This window comes from Pseudorca crassidens, chromosome 9 (genome assembly GCF_039906515.1).
Source record: "Pseudorca crassidens isolate mPseCra1 chromosome 9, mPseCra1.hap1, whole genome shotgun sequence".
NCBI classification, from domain to species: domain Eukaryota; kingdom Metazoa; phylum Chordata; class Mammalia; order Artiodactyla; family Delphinidae; genus Pseudorca; species Pseudorca crassidens.
In genome coordinates, this window is record NC_090304.1 from 18,044,095 (window position 1) to 18,061,877 (window position 17,783).

Here is a 17,783-nt window from a genome sequence, read left to right on the forward strand (position 1 = left end):
GGTCTAGCCAGACCACCCTCTGATCAGCGCACCCACCATCTTTAAAACAAGTTGCTTTCACTAGAATTTCTCTATTGAATTAATAGCTGCTTTTTGCTATGGTGGGCAGTGGAGGGCCCCAGTGGCCTTAAGCATTGAACGACTAAACTATGGAGTTACCCATTAAATACTTCTCATGGAATTTGATAAGCATATATCTAATACTCATACCATATTTTATATATGAATTTATAGATGGAGAAATTTATGCATTCTAAGATTAAATAACCTATCCAAGACTAAGCAGCTAACAGAAGATACATGTCCAGGATTAAGTCCAATGTTTCTGATTCCAAAGCCAGATCTCTTTGAAATATACTGCATACAGCACAATTTCCACTGGTTGGAATTGTGAATGGATTGTCTTCTGACTTTAAAGTTGCAAATAGCAGTTTCCCAAACTCCAAGTTGTATTCATGATAATAGCAATGTCCCTGGGTAGCAAAAAGAGAATGGAAGCATGCGATTGGAGAGAGTGATTTACCTGACCATTTGATTACCACAGACCACCTGTGCTCACAATAAACTTTCATTTCACAATCCTTACTACATTATTTCTAACAGATCATGGATGCAGCAATGTTTTTCAGCAACATTAAGGCAAATCAGAGCATGTTTACTTTACTGATATCTCTGGGGATTCAGAGTCATCTTGGCTCTGTATACTAAAATTTCCTGAAGTCCTAACTCCACCACTGTCACTTTGTTACAGAGATTGTCTTGAGAAGTTCTGAACTGTTTCAGACTGCTTGCGATATCAGTTTTAGGGTTTGGTCTTTTTTTGGTGACCCTTTTTATTTCATTTTGTTATTTTATTTTATTTTATTTTTTATTGAGATATAATTGACATATAACCTTATATTAGTTTCAGGTATATAAGATAGTAATTTGATATCTGTGTATATTGCAAAATGATCACTGTGACAAGGCTAGGCTACATCCATCACCACACGTAGGTGCAAATTTTTTTTCTTGTGATGAGAACTTTTAAGATCTATTTTCTTAGCACCTTTCAAATATAAAATACAATATTAACCACCATGCTATACGTTACGTCCCCAGGACTTATTTATTTATAACTGGAAGTTTGTACCTTTTAACCACCTTCACCCAATTTTGCTCACCCCCTATCCCACCACCTCTGGTAACTACCAATCTGTTCTCTGTATCTATGAGTTTGCTTGTTTGTTTATTTGTTTCTTAAGATTCCACATGTAAGTGAGATTATAGAGATTTGTCTTTCTCTGTCTGACTTATTTCGCTTAGCATAATGTCCTCAAGGTCCGTCCATGTTGTTGCAGAAGGCAAGATTTCCTTCTCTTTAACAGTTGAATAGTATTCCATTATATATCACATTCTCTTAGCCATTCATCCACTGATGGACACCTAGTTTGCTTCCATGTCTTGGCTGTTGTAAATAATGCTTCAGTGAACTTGGAGTTGCACGTATCTTTTTGAATTAATGTTCTTCATATTTTAAAAAGATAAAAGTCTTTCACTAAGTATTTATGAAAAATTTCAGTGCCTGTGTATACACACACACACACACACACATATTACAAATATGTGTAGACTCTATCTTGGTGATGTCTAGTATACACAGTAGGTGCTACTCAAGTATGATTTTTCACACTTTTCTAAATGTTGAAAATGGAGGTTTTAGGAATCCAAAAGCATAATGATTATAACTAGACCACAACAATATTTAGAATATCAGTTTCTCTCTTTAGCAATTCACATAACTTCTCTCAGTTTAGTCTAGTGTCATACTGGCTATCACACACTCAGAGCCTGGGGCTTACCCTATCTACCTGAGACTAGTTTATAATGTTATTGCATCACTTGGGCACAGGATAGCAACATGATCATTCGGAGAGGCCAGTATTTTCAGCAGACTCTCTAAAGCAGGGAAGGAAGGAACAGTATTACTCTGTGCCATGGCTTTGGTGTCATAATACCTGAAACGAGAGGCAGTCTACCCTGTAGCCACTCATGGTTATATTACTAGAAGAAGTAGATTAGTCATTTGCAGCTGAAACTAAGAAGACTTAGGTGTGTTCCTTTTTCTGTGAGAGAAGATTTGCATTTCTAATTTGTGTGATATTTGATTCATTTTTCCATAAAAACCATTAATTAGGATTGCAGGGGTTGCTGGATCAGATACCCATGTTCTGATGACATACATTATTGTTGACGTCTCTCTATAGCTTTAAGTAACAGAAAAACCCCAATCCAAATCATCAGCAGCAAGTGGGATTTATTGGCTCACAAAACTGAAACAGTTTGGAGACAGAGCTGGTCCCTACTGAGGCTTGTAACTGCCATTCAGTGACATCCTCACAATGTCTTGTCAGGGTCTGTTTCATTTCCAGGCTCCAGAATGTTTTGCACACCCACCCATACAGCTCCAAGGAAGGAGAGAGGAGAGTCCCAGCAGACTGGTGCTCAGATGTTGAGATTCCATCTCTTTCATTGGCCCAAACTGGATCCTGCATCCATTCCTGAACAAACTACTGTAGCTGGAGGGGATGCAACATGAGGATTAGCTTAGACCAATAAGGCTCCACACTTGAAGCTAGGAATGGGGTCAGTCTCCACCAAAAGTAAGGTTGTAACACAACGGTAGAGAAGTAATTTACCAAAAGGAAATTCCACGCTTGCTGGAAGAAAAAATGGGAGCTGAGGAGGCAGCCAATAAAAGCCTACACAGATGCAATCCCGTCTATCCTGCATGACGTTGAAGTGTTTACCCAGAAATGAAGCGTAGACAGTATCCCTTTGGAGTGACTACCCTGAAAACCTTGAGACTGCAAACTCTGGGCACCGGTATGTCAAATAATTCAAGATCCAGATCAAAGGAGAATAAAGAGTGTTGATGTTTTCTGCCCAATAGAACCCTTAGCAATATCAAAGGGCTTTGAAGATGGGAACTACTGTATTATTTTTATCATGAACCCAAGATGGATTTCTGTTTTTCTGGAAAGTGTTCTTTTGAGCAGAGAAGGTCATGATTATTTCACTTTGTCATCTTCTGACCGCCCTCCCCGCCCGCCCCCCCCCCCCTTTTCTGGCTTTCCTCAGAGTCTGAGACTTGCAGGGGAACCAAGGCAATGGACACGTCTTCTGCAGGTTACTCTAAATATGGAAAAACCCTAGATTCTGAGTATAGTGACTATGCTGGGGGCAAACTGAACATCAGAACAAATATTAAGACATTGGAGTAGTGTCGTGTAATAGAAAAACCCAGGCTTTGAGGTTAGATTGGAATTCTAATGCCAGTTTCATCCATAATTAAGGCATGGCTTTCCTCAGGCTCAGTTTCCTCATCTATAAATGGGAATCATATTACATGCATCGTGGAGGTGGAGGATTATATGTGATATGTATAGATGGGTAGATAGATAGGAGCAATAGCCACTATACAAGAAATGAGCAGTATTCATTTCTTAATCTTCTTTTATTTTCTAGTTTTTAGAAAATGTTTTGAGGCCATACTTGTGTGCCACCTCTGACTTAATTACTAACAATAAAAATAATACCTAATATATATTGAACACAGTCAGTACAATAGTTAAGAAAATAAACTATGAAGCCAGATGCCTGGGTTTGAGCACAAACTCTTCCATTTGACTCACTGGTGACATTGAGCAAATTACTTAACTTCTCTCTGTGCCTCAGTTTTCTCATCTATAAAATGGTGACAGAAAAAGATCTGACATTTATAGAAATGCTAGGCATTCTTCTAAACCTTGGTATGTATGAACTCAGTTATCTTCCCAATAACCCCACGTAGTGGTACAATTACTATCGCTATTTTACAAATGAGGAAATTGAAACACAGAAAGGTTTAAAAACTTACCCAAGTGATGGAGCTGAGATAAAAATCCAGACAATGAGTCTCTGAAGTCACTTTGTTAACCACTAACTCTATTATTATATAACTTCACCTCAAAACTCTTCTCAAGTATTATCTCATTTAATTCACTCAAAACTGAGACATTCTAAGACATTGCTTCTACAGTACTAATTTTCAGAGACTGAGGAACAATGAGCTGAAACAAATAGCTCAAGTTCACAAAGCTGATATGTTACTGCCTAGTTTTAAAATCTGTATTCAGAAAATCTAAACCACATAGCCTCTATTTTAATGATAAGCCGGAGACTGAGAATTTTGCACAAATACTCATAGCCCCCTGGTCTAATGGGAGCATTTGAAGTTCAGCAGAATTCTCTTCTCTCCCACACTACTCCCATAATATGCTTTGTTACCTAATATGTATTTGGGGCTTTTGTCACTGGGTTCTCCCTTCATGCCCCTACATCTTCACTGTCGCTGGTCTGTGGTGTCAGAAGGGCTGTTTGTGCAGCCTGATTGGAGTGATTGGCAGAGGGTGGGTTTTTGCTGGTAACTCCCAAAGTTTTTCTGTGCCAAGACTTGCCTGGCAGCAAGAAGTTTTAAGTGGTTGCAAGAAAAAAAAGAATATATATGTGTATATATATATATATAAACCATAAAGTGTGCCTTTTGCATACACCCACTCACATTTTTTATAACACCTTGGTTCACTGCCTTTAAAATTAATGCATACACATCATGGTTGGTGGGAATATACAGAAAATTGCATGGAAGATATTAAAGAGTATTTATGGATCTTATCACCTAAAGACAGCTGTGGCTAACATTCAGTGTTTGTTATAGTTTGTCCAGCCTCTTTGATGTATGTGTTCATGCATGAAGTATATAAAATGATGTATTCTGTGATCTGAATCAGTTCAGACACAAACAGGAATTGCTTGATTTTTACTGAGTGGTTACCCCAGTTAAGTCATGTTAACTCTTTTATCCCTAGAAGATAGTACATCCCTTAGTAGCACCTTGGACAGTCTTTCATATTTGAAATAGTTAATGAAAAGTTTATTGAGTTTAAAAAACTCTAATCTCACATTCAAAAGCTTTCCTCCCCCCTGCTCCCCCATGAAAGCCAGGAAGGAGAGGAAGAGGGGATAGTAAAAGACAGAAGTCTCTGAATTACCTAGATACTGTAGTTCTCCCAAAAATAGCTGCTGAAGGATATTAATCACTTGCTAAATAAAATACGCACACCTTTTTCAATTTGCCATTTGCCTCTTCGAGTTGGTATAATTATTTTATAATATTGAAATAATTATAAAGTGTTACATGGAACCAAATCTAGCAAAATTTTCCTATGAATTCTACCTTCCCCATCCTAAAAAGAGAAAACATGCCTCTGAAGTCACATCCTTTACCACTACCTCTGTCATTATGTATCTGTACTTCTAAGTCCTTTCCATATATTGTCTCATCTCATCCACCTAAATTAAAACAATATAAGGCATTGCTTCTATTAGCACTTCTAAAGAACTCCTAGGTTTTTGGTTTCAGACATTTTATTCTACATTTAGCTCTTTAATATATTTGGGAGTTGGAGCATCGGAGCATTGGAGTTTCCTGCTCTGTTCAGGAGAAATGTGTGACCAGCTTGGTTTTGCTCTTTTGTTAATAAAAGTGTCTCTCTTCTTTAATGCTTGGAGAATGTTTTATTCACCTATAGGTCTGGATTATTGGCTCTCTGACAGGAGACTACTCACTGGGTAGGCTGATCCAGTTCACTAAGGTGAGCATAGATGCTTTTGACAGAACTCATTAATTTCATATCAATTACTTATGAATTTTTACTAAATCTTACCATAAGGCAAATTGTAAAGAAGCATGTTAGAAAAACAAATGTCAGGGCCAGAAAACCAAGGAAAGTAACAAAAATAAAGCACTTACTTCCAGCAAACAGCCCTAGCCAGATATAAAATAAAGACAAAAAGAGATGAAATTTAATAAGCAGGTTCAACTCTTAGGAAGTCAAGTGGGTGAACTTTCTGAAAGTACAAAGTAATAAAATAAGAAAGCAGAATACTAGAGGCATTTGCCACTACTTACGAAAAAGATGTAGCCAAAGCAAATGCTGCTCAGTGAGTGTCTGGAACATTCAAAAGTTGAAGAATGACAGCGTCTGCAAAGCATAAGCAGAGACGTTGGTGGTCAGGGTGCCCCTAGTTTCCAAAGTATCAACAGCAGCTTGGGAATTCCCTAGGAAACATAGGCTTTAGCAATTATAGCAAGAGGCAAAAGCTGCTGGCACAGTTATAAAATGCCTACTCACAAGAGAATGAGCAGATAGTTTTACCAGGTAAAGTTTCCCCCAGCTCACCATGAAGCTGCCAGAGATATGGGACCAAAAAACAAAAAAAAAGAAAAGCAAGAGACTTTTAATACTCTGGATGAAAATATATTATACCTCAATAAGTGGCTGCCACTTTTGCAAATTTTAAGGATTAATAAAATACAATTGTCTTGAAATTCACTCTGCTTGAAGAGATCCTATACACGGTTGCATTTTTTCCCAGACAAGTGGTAAAATAAATGGAAATAACCTACTGATGGAAGATGTCTCCCAACTGACAATAAACTAACAGGTGGTGGTCTCCAGGGAGACGTAAGTTGATTGGCATTCTGGCAAAGCTTATACAAGGAAGGGTTTCTCTGCCTGCCACCAGTGAGCATCACTGAGTCACTGCAATAGACTTTGGCAACATCAAATGCTAAATTTCAGGAATAAAAATTCTTGGATGAACTATTATAGCTGATAAAATAAAATATATTTTATTTTATTTCATTTATTTTATTTTATTTTTTTATTTTCTGTGAGTTGGAATGGTGCTTTGAACCCTTGAGAGAATTGGCATGGAATTCATTACACTTCTGAAATCCTGAAGGATTGCATTGTTATGGGCTGAATTGTGTTCCTTCAAAATTGACACGTTGAAGTCCTAACCGCCACCCCTCCCACCCCCCCAACCCCCCCCACCCCCATCCCCAGTACCCCAGAGTGTATGCATTTGGAGATAAGGTCATAAAGAGGTGATTAATTTAAAGTGAGGTCATTAAGGTGGGCCCTAATCCAATATGGCTGGTGTCCTTATAAGAAGAAGATACCTGAACACAGAGACAGAGAGATATCCAACATATGCATGAATAAAGGAATGATGATATGAGGGCACAGTGGGAAGGAAGGCAGCTTCAGAAGAAGCCAAACCTGCCAACACCCTGATCTTGAACTTCCAGCCTTCAGAATTGTGAGTAAATAAATTTCTGTTGTTTAAACCATCCAGTTTGTGATATTTAGTTATGACAACTCAGAAAATGAATACATATACCTATTCCAATAGAAGACATTGGAAAGAGCAGTGATGGCAAAACTTCAACTCCACCCAGGCCTGAGGATGACATCTAGCTGAGAAAAAGCAGGAAAAAAAAAAGGCAAGGATTTAAATTTCTTTAGACAATTTAAGAATGTTGAATTCTTTTTGTGCTTTAACACATAAGAACAAGATAATTTCCTTTGGACTTGAATTTACAACAGCAAAGGGATTTAATATTGAATTTATTTATTCGCAGTAATTTGATTTGAGGAAGGGATTTAATTTCTACTTTGGGGCATCTCTGTTATAGACATTTTATGATGAGTATCTTCTTTTATCAGTTAATCTTACTGTAGAACTTCTGAAGGCCTTTAAGTGGAATGTGACTGGACTTAATTTGAGATAGGAGTTAAAAAGGCATGAATTTTATTTTTGAGTTTAGTGTGAGATTGTGGGTGATTTAATTAATGTGCACGGAATGTTCCATTCCATAGCTTTCTGGAGGCAAAATGTACTCTGCGCACCAGAGAAATACCCAAAGGGACAGTGATCAAATACCCACACACACAGGGACATACATACACACACATAAATATTGGAAATATAACAAGACGGACTTCTCAAATGGTTGGAAGTACTACTTTGGTAAGCTACTTTTTTGGGAGGGGTGTTGGTGACTCCCTGAGTTGTATACTGAGAACAAACACTGTTAAATTTTCTTCTGAGGAGACTAGATACAGCTAACTATAGAGTGTTTGATTAGATGGTGAGTTTGCAACTTTGGAACCTGAGCTGAATTTCTCAGTGAAATAAAAGAGAGCCTGCAAACTGTAAGTACTTGTCCTCTTTTGCCACCCTCTGCCTTTACTCCACATAGCATTTATCCTTCCCTCCAAATAAGTATTAAAAATATTAGTGAAATAAGAGTTTAAATGGGTATGAGACTACTAGCCTGCCTGGGGTATAAATATGGACTGGGCCTTCCCTGACTCTGAGATTTTCAAATGAAAGAGCCCTTGTGGAGGTGGTTAGATACTAAAAGACAATCTTTCTTTAAACAAATCGTGTCATGAAGCCTAAACACAACTCATGCAGACTATATAGTTCGACAGAGTAGGAGCCAGAGTAGGTAGCTATTATTTACTGTTTGAATCATGAGTGTAAGAATTTTTCTTTTTAAATTAATTTCCAGACAAGGAATCCAATATAACACAGTCTAAGGCTTTAAGGGAGGATATATGGAGATGGGAAAAAGGGGTAGGTATTTTAAAGTCAAGAAACCCAAACCTTCTCTGACATAGCAGAACAGCTGAGAACACTGTTTGTTTGGTGGCTTCCAGTCTTATCAAAAAGGTAAGCCCTGGGCTGCGTGGAGGCAGATTGTCTAGCAGAAGACCCCGTTTTGCTCATCTGGGATTTATGATGTGCTGTTCCCACTAGGTCATATCTGAAGATCTCCATTCAGGATAATTACAGCAAATTCAAATCTGCATTATAAGTCAGGCTGTACTAGACAGCGAGCTCAGGGTTTAAGTAACTACTCTGTTGAGGCCCTGTTTTGTTAGTCTTCATATCAACACTATGAGATGAGTTAAATTAATACCCCAAATTATAGATGAGAAACTTGTACCTAAGGAAGTTAATAATATATCTAAATTCATATAATTAATAAGGAGCATAGCTTGTAACTGAAACTTGTCTTATCCTAAAGTGTGTCACTTACCAAGACACTAGTGAATTTTCCAGTAAAGGAATTTAGAAAAAGCATGTTTACACTGATTTAGCTGATCTGAAACGCTGGTCTCAGAAATGTTGAAAAAAAAATAAAATAATGAATCAGAAACTTAATATTCTTTAAGAAAGAAAACCCAAAGAGGTAAGGAAATATCTATAACACTCAAGTACAAATATAGTCTTATACTTCAGTTGGGAAAGAACTGCATTAATTCGTGGTTTATCCTGCAAAAGTCTTATTCAGTTAAAGTTTGAGAGCACAACCTCAAGCCGCTCACTCAAGCAGTATTTATTTAGCATATCCATTGAGTTTCTTTCACACTTTTCCTATGAAAACCTCAAGGTACAGTTCAAAGATCCTTTCTCTTTTTCTTGAACAAAAAAGTATGCCTCAAACATTATAATGAAGAGAAAAGGCCAGGAGAATAGCAAACTGAGGAATATAGGAAAATGGCCAAGGGGGTTAGAAGAGGTCATTTTGATTGAGAAGGATACATTCCAGTGACATGACAGATAATGCAATTTATCTCTTTTACATACAATTTAACATCATGGCCACACATTAATTGGGGGTTTTAGTTTCAATTTGTACTGTGTCCCTATGCTATCTTTAATCATCCCTCCTATTTTTTTTTTCTTTTTCTCTTTCCTTTTCTTTCTCTTTCTTAATTCTCTCTCCCCAGGGCCAACCAATTGTTACCTGTTTTAAAGGTATGAGATTGCCTTCATGATATATTTGATTTTTATAACTCCAAGGTAAACTAATTGGTGCCTGGACCTGCAAACTAAGGGATACACTTTTAAAGTCTATAATCTGTTTTCTAGCATTTTAAATATTCTTTAGTTACTTAATGGAGTGTGAATGAATCTCAGATCTTTCTGTGAGAGCAAATTTTAGCAGAGAAATTCCAGTCATATGCCAGCATCATCTCAAATTCTTGGACTACTATTCACTCTGAGACAGAAGCAGCCAAATAGGAATAGGCATGTTGGTCATTCCCCAAATCAGGACCCAGTTCTTTGCTTGAAAGACTGACTTTGACATGTCTGGGAAGGACTGATTCATCCTGGCATCTCTGGAGATCTTGCTGTTAAAAATTGATAAAATACAATTGCATTTTACAAACTTACATAATATTCAGCTTCTCTATCAAGTACAGAATGACATGGTATGGTTGAACTTGACCACAAGATAAATTACACTTCTGGTTTAATGTTCCTGTGACTCTTTGGGTGTTGTTGATATGTGTTAGCTATTCTAAAAGACTCTAATGAGTCCAGTTTAAATAAGTAAGTTGCTTTTGAAATGTCAATAGGCAAAATGGTGTAGAGTTATTATTTATTCATCATTTAGATTTAACTGTGTCATTTCTCTATAAACTTTATTTTAGAAAAATAAGTGCACTACTTTTCCTTATGTTTCTGTTAATATCACCACTAAGTTGATAAGAGATCTCTGCACATGACAACCAGTAAATGTCCCAGGACATTATCCCAAAGCCATGATGTGTCATTGATGCCCTTGTCATGTGCAAGTCATCTTGCAGATAGATGTTCAAGTGGCTTCAGCAACTTAATGATTGCATTGTATGCCATTCTCCTCTTGAGAAATGTGAATCTCATAGGAAATATTTCCCATAACTCAGGAAGACATGCACACGAATTTAGCTACAATTCTCTGTGGCCCACAAATAAATAATGATGGTGGAGCCTAGCAAACTGCCTGGTACATAATAGACATTTCATTGCTAAGCAAATTCATGACATTTTTGGTAAATATTCACAAATATTTGTTGACAAGCAAATACATGACCTTTCACATCCTCCCTGAATTTTCTTGGAGTGTGCATACACTTTCAAATAAGACTAAAAACTGCAATCAGAACTTAGATCAGTTCAGTAAGGAACTGGTCTTGCGCCCTATTTAATATCAATATTATGTTACCCTGTCTGGAAGTCACTGCTGGAGGAAACAGATGTCTTACTGTACCATTTGATCGAATCTCACTTTTTCAGAAGAAACTGCAGACTCATGAGAAAAGTTGAGCACTTTTGTGGGGTTTTCGCCAGCTATGCCATCACTGAGGCTGGAATGGAACTGCTTTGCCAGAGTACATCATTAGCAGCCTCATCCAGCCCTCCATATCTCACGCCTCCACGGTGCTCAGCTGTTGTTCCCACCTGGCATAAGAAATGCAACTCAAGGAAAGAAACAGCAGAAGGGAAATAAAACAAGAACAAGGAGCTGGGATTGAAGCCAGAAGAGGTAAAATGAGCATAGGGTCTGGGAAAAATAGAATCTAAATTCAAATTTACCCATTGCCTCAACCCATCTCTGAGAGTACTGGCCCCATCTCTTTCATCATTCTCCTGCCTCTCAAAAGGTTTCTAGGATGGAGGAAAGTAGAGAAAAGGAGAGATGATGTGAGTGCTGCAGAAATATCAATTAGGCCAACTTCTGAGGTAAGAAGAAACTCACTTAACACGAGGAAGAGGTTTTGAAAAGGTGAAAATGCTTCCTTCCCTGGAATAGACCTTGACAGCAATCCTGTCAATTTCCCCTTTGCTGAGTGAAGGAATCTTTGAGATAGAATTTCAGAGTTTAAAGTGGATGAGAAAATATAGGAGCTTTCTGATCTCAATCCTCATTGTTACAAAGCTTTAAGTGTCCAACATCCTCTAAGGTTTATGTGACTCTGGAACTTATATATTTAATTATTTAGAGCTGGATGGACGAGCCTGAGCCAAGCAAAGCAGAAGCTAGATCCAGTTAGCATAAGGTTTGCTCCTGATGTCTAAGGAGAAAGGAGAAAAAGTATTTGCCATTGAGATACACCAGTGCAGGTCAAAAGTGAGCAAAAGAGATGAGGATTTAGGACAGACTCATTTTGTGACTACCATTTGTAGTAGAAATTATTTTATATATTCTTTTCTGCTTTCTGCTTTATACTGAATTGAAATTTTTAATTAATTTTTTCCCATTTATACATTTTGAAGTTATGCATGTTTATTTTTATTTACTATTTTATTTATTTCTTTAGTTATTAAAATGAGAGCATGGATATTTGATTTAACAAAGTCTAAATGTATTCAATTTTGTGATCCTGCTTCCAAATAATATGAGGATTTTGAACATCTAAATTTCAATCTTCTTATTCCCTTCATACATGCTATTTTTGTTCAACATTTCAGGTTTTTATAAGTTGCAAAGTCCTAAATTCGAATATACTGCTAGAGTGTTGTACAGTCAATACCTAACTTCTCAGATCATTTTCTTTTCGTTTTATTCTCCAATCGTATTTTAGCTGGAAGATACGATTCTAGGTTGAGAGTTATTTTCTCTCAGCAATTGGAAAATATTATTTTACTTTCTGGTTTAAAATTTTTCACTTGATGAATGTGTATCAGCTTAATAGTTGCTGCTTTATATATAATCAGTCTTTTTCTCCCTTCATATAAGAGTTTTTCTTTGTCTTTTGGTTTTGAACATTTCCTACAATAAATCTTTTGTAGATTATTTTTATTGTTCTTACTTTAGATTTCGTTATGATTCCTGAATTAGAAGATATAGGACTTTTATGAGTTCTTAAAAATTTTCTTCTAATTTTTCTCTCTCTTTTTAAAATATTGCCTCTCCCACGTTCATTCATTTTATTCTATGCATATCTATGTTTGATGCATGTTAGATCTTCTCATTTTATCCTTCTTGTCTCATAACCTTTCTTTGTATTTTCTATTGTTATTCCTTGGAAAACCCTAATTGAGTTTATGTATTTAATTATGGATTTCAGGAGCTTTTGACCTTGAATGGGGAGAAATCAGGAACTGGGAAAAATCTTGAAACAAATGTCAAAATTCATTTACACAAACTGAGAACTTTGCCTTCAGACACAGCCAAGAAGACAGAGAGAGTAAATTTACCTTAATGACCAACCAATGTAATTAATAGATAACACACATTTTATTTGGTAATGGGTGCACAAAGAAAGGAGTATTTACAAGGTGAGTGCCTTTGGGTACATTACTTAATCTTTCTACACAATAACTTCTTTTTCTGTGAAAATGGTCATGATATTAACTGCATGGTGCTTTGTGAAGATGGCATTAAGATAATACTTTTAAAGCAGTGAGTATGGTACCTGGCACATTGAAAACATCAATAAATAGGATTAAATTTGGGGTTATAATAATAAAAATAATAGTGGAAAATCTACCTGGAGAAAGGATTCACATGAGAAAAATTAGTAGGATTTCCCTAGAAGAACAGGAGAGACAGGGGGAGAATACCATTCTAAAGGAGGGAACTGGTAGCGCACAGAGTTTATATTTATTGAGCACTTATTATGTACCAGGCACCATACAAGAGGTCAGTAAACCAGAGAATCTGAGTCATATCCGAGCTAGGCTTGCTAGCTATCTGTTTTTGTAAACAATGCTTTATTGGAACACAGTCATAATCATTTGTTTACATATTGCTGATGGCTACCTTTACATGGCAATGGCAGAGTTCAGTAGTTGCAACAAAGACATTAGGCCCTTATCATACACTAAAATGTTTATTATGTAGTAAAAGTTTGCCAACTCCTGGACTATACAAAGGACAATGAACTAAGCAGTTAATTGCCTCATTTAATTATCACAGTATTTAGCACCAAGGGGAAATAAAAGAGTGTGGTCAGTTAAGGCAATGCAATAACTTGAAATTGACACCAAATATAGTTTCAGGCTGGGTGGGGAGTGTGTGGTGAAGGATAGGAGTTGAGGAGATGTAGGGAAGCAAAATTTACCACCTCAAATTGTGTCTCTTTGGCACAGGATTTATTTAGGCTGATTATTTTTCAAGCCCCAAAGACTCAGGATGAGCCTTTGACCTTCCTCCAACTGCCTAAAATAATGTAGATGGAGAACATGTCCCCAGAAGGGAGCTATGACTGTAGAGAGCTCTAGTATGAACTAGGTGTGTAGACAGGGAGGAACCTAGCAAACTCTGTGTGTTAAAGTTCCTCCCTGTGTCTCATTGTCTCTGACTGGCCCGACAAACATTTGTTTACCAAACCTTTGTTTTTCCATCTCCATGTAAATTGCCTTCCTCCCCTTTGAAGTCCCAAACCATTACCTGCCAACATCCTCTTTTATCTTTAGCTGATGATGGTGTTTAAGGTGAGGGCTTTGGCCATTTTGGCCAAAACAACAACAACAACAAAACAAACAAAAAAAAAAACACACACAAAAACTTAGTTTGGTGAGTTACTTAGTTTTCCTGGTCTCTCATATTTGGTGAATTATTTAGTTTTCCTGGGTCTCTCCCATGTATACACATTGTTAAACTTTTGTTAGATTTTCTCCTGTTAATATGGCTCATGCCCATTTAATTCTTAGACCAGCCAGAAGAATCTAGAAGTGTAGAGGAAAATTTCTTCCTCCTCCACAGCAAGAAAGGCAAATTACAGCCAGTTCTTAAATATTTTATTCAAAAACATTTGAAAATAATGGCAATAAAAGTGAGAGATTAGCTGGATAAAATTGAGTATAAGTTTCCAAAAATAGATGCACAGCTACCTGCTTCGATAGCAAAGAACAGCCCCTTATCTGCTACTTATTTCTCATCATAAATTAGTTGCTGTTTGTGTATCACACCTTTTACTCTGCTTAGTCAATATAAGTCTGTCATTCCTAAGTACTTTGCTACAAAAAGACTTCCTCATCTTTTCCATTGCTTTCCTCAACACCCATTCCTTACTTCCCACCCATCATCAGGATTTCTGTTTGTGAATTTTTTTTTTCTCTATATTACATCTTATCTGAGCTTCTTCATTTTCAAACAGCTACATCCTACACAAACTCTGACTCTCGTTCTGATCTATCTTGCCAAGATTTTTCTGAGCTTGTGAGTCAATGTTTAAAATAACTTACAAGAATTGGGCTGTAATAACCTTAGGGTATTTCACTCTCAAGAGACCGTTGCTATTGCCATTTCCTGAGGTGGAAGATGTACCTAACTCATGAACATCAACAGCTCTAATTCCCCAGAGAAAAGCTGTTTGCACTGAGGTTTATTTTCAAGAAGGTTGTAATGAGCCTACCTCAAGGAACTCCCAGAACACAATGTTTAGCATAACTGTTGAATTCACATGAATGAAATGAAATGAGTATTTGAGATATATGGATTATGCAGATTTACAGGAAGGAAAAAACAAGATGGTTGACCTGGTTAGAAAAGGCTTCTCAAATGGGAGAAGTTAACATATAAACTGGAACTGTAAAATTGCATTATAATCAAGTTACAACTGTAAGGATAACAACATACCTGAGACTGGATAACCTCCAGGACTAATCAAGAATGGTGGGCATTATATTCTATCAGAGTAATTCAGTTAATGTTTAGCCCTTCCATTCCATTTATTCATTTATTCATTCATTATTTTATTCATCCAACTTCCATTCCACAATCAATCCAAGTGCTGTGTAAATCAACAGAGATTTTAGGGATAAAGAATTTGTGGAATTCAAAGCTCAGTGTAGCCAAAAAGCATATATATATACACATATATATATATATGGTAACTGCATAGTCATTTACCAAACATCTTGTTGTGTTAGTTGCCATTCTTACAACGTAGCAAGTTTGGTATTCATGTAACCACAGAAGTCCGTAGAGGTTAATCAAATTGCTCAAGGACTCATGGCTTGTAAGTCTCAGAGCTGGTAATTTAACCCAAAGTTGTCTGTCTCTAGAAATAATTGTATATTCTTTTCCCCATGTCATGTTGCCTCTCTGGGAGATGTGAAAATTGCAACAGCAGAAACATATTCAAGGAAACGAGTTAGCCTAGGGGAAGAAGAGACCAGCAATAGGTGTTATGAGTCAGTGGTTTTTAGGAACATATTATACTTAGCATGATCCTTCAAGAGCTCCTAGTTCTGTTGGAGACAAAAACACCTCGTGTATGAATTGATTAAAGAATGAACCTTTCTTTCATTATAAGATCTTCTGTAGCTGACATCTAGAATTAGGAGCTCTTCAAGCAAATGCTCATTCCACTGGTTTTTAGGCCCTGTTTTTCTTCTTTTTTTTTTTTTAAATTAATACTAAATCTGACCAGAGAAGTCTCTTGCCCAATTCCCTCTTATCTTATATCAGGGTTCATATGGAATAACTGAATTTGCCTATATTAAATTGAAAGTGCCCAGGGTGATTTATATCTGAATCTCTTCCAATATGAATTCCAGGCAAGCACTAGGATTTCCTCTTGTTCTCTTCAAGTTCTGCCAAACAAGTAGCAAAAGACTGCTGAGAATACGTTTAGAATCGAAATGAATCAAAATTAGGGACTTAGGTGTATGCTGGCATTTTTCTTTGTGAGCTGAAGCCCTGACTAATGAAATACACTGTACGTTGCAATAAAAATTTTTAATGTTAGTTTCATTCTTAGAGACGATGACGTGTCTCATTTTTTGAGAGTCCCTGCAACAGTCTGAACCAATGCATCTCAAAGTTTAATGTACATACAAATCACCTGGAAATCTTGAAAAATACTGATACAGACTCAACAGGTCTGGAATGGGCCCTAAGATTCTGCATTTCTAACCAGTGCTCAGGTGATTCTCATGCTACTGATCAGTAGAGCTCATTCATCCAGCAAGAGATGAGGATGTTGGAATGACAAGGCATGAATGTAAATGGTACCTTGCGTTCTAGCCATCTCATTTCCTTGTTGTCTTGGGATATGTATTAGGGTTTTCCAAAGATACAGAATTAATAATATTTATTATTAATAATATATTAATAGAATTAAAAGAATTAATATATATATAATTAATACACTATATATATACACACAGAGACAGAGAGAGAGAGAGAGAGAGACTGATTATGATTAATTAGCTTATATGATAATGGAAGCTGAGAAGTCCTACAATCTACTTGAGAAACAGGGGAGCCTATGGTAAAAATCTCAATCCAAGGGCAGGAATAGATTGATGTCCTAACTCAAGCAGGAAGGCAGGGAAGAAGGAATTCTCCCTTCTTCCACTTTTTGTCCTATTCAGGCCATCAATGAATTGGATAATGCCTACCCACTTTGGGGGAGGGTGATTTATTTCAGTGAGTTCACCAGTTCAAATGCTAATCTTATCTGGAAAAACACTCTTAAAGACACACCCAGAAATAATGCTTAATCTGGCATCCCATGCTCAGTCAATCTGACATATAAAATTAACCATCGCAGGATGTATAGGAGGTAAAGTAAAAATGATGTAACACGTGGTAAATATCAAGGGAGACTGGCACGTAATAGGCTCTCAAAACTATTATTAAATACATATTATTAAATGTGTTTCAGGGTGCAGTGAAGGACTACGAAGCTGATTAAGAAATACTCCGGATTCTCTGTAGTGCTTTCCCACTATCTGTGGTAAGGACCAATTTTTCTTCCACTCCCTCTCAGAACAATAGTTTATAAAATACAATAAAAATGAATTATTAGAAAAAAAGACACAACAAACAGTTTAAAATATAAGTATTTAAAAACTTTGAGATTCAAGTGAGGTAAAATTTCTGTTACATTCATATAAGAGTTCCTAGTGTTAACTTTCAATTTCTATGCCTATCTCCTTACCAACTCTCTGCCCCAATACACAGGACCCACTTTGAGCAGCATGGCTCACCAGAGGATTGTATATGATGGGGCACAAAGCTCTGCGTGTCATAAACACTCACTAAGCAGCCTGTTAACTGCTCACTGAAGATTCTGGGTCTTTTTCATATGAGTCATAGTGAAATGTGATTTCAGATT

General features: G+C 36.7%; 1 long non-coding RNA gene across 1 annotated transcript; it reads left to right on the forward strand.

Moving 5' to 3' along the window:
• Window positions 1-7,827: 7,827 nt before the first annotated feature.
• Window positions 7,828-17,399, forward strand: LOC137231245 (uncharacterized). Its single transcript, XR_010946417.1, has 3 exons — window positions 7,828-7,899; window positions 12,780-12,990; window positions 17,331-17,399. It is a non-coding gene; the product is annotated as an uncharacterized lncRNA (long non-coding RNA).
• Window positions 17,400-17,783: the final 384 nt, after the last annotated feature.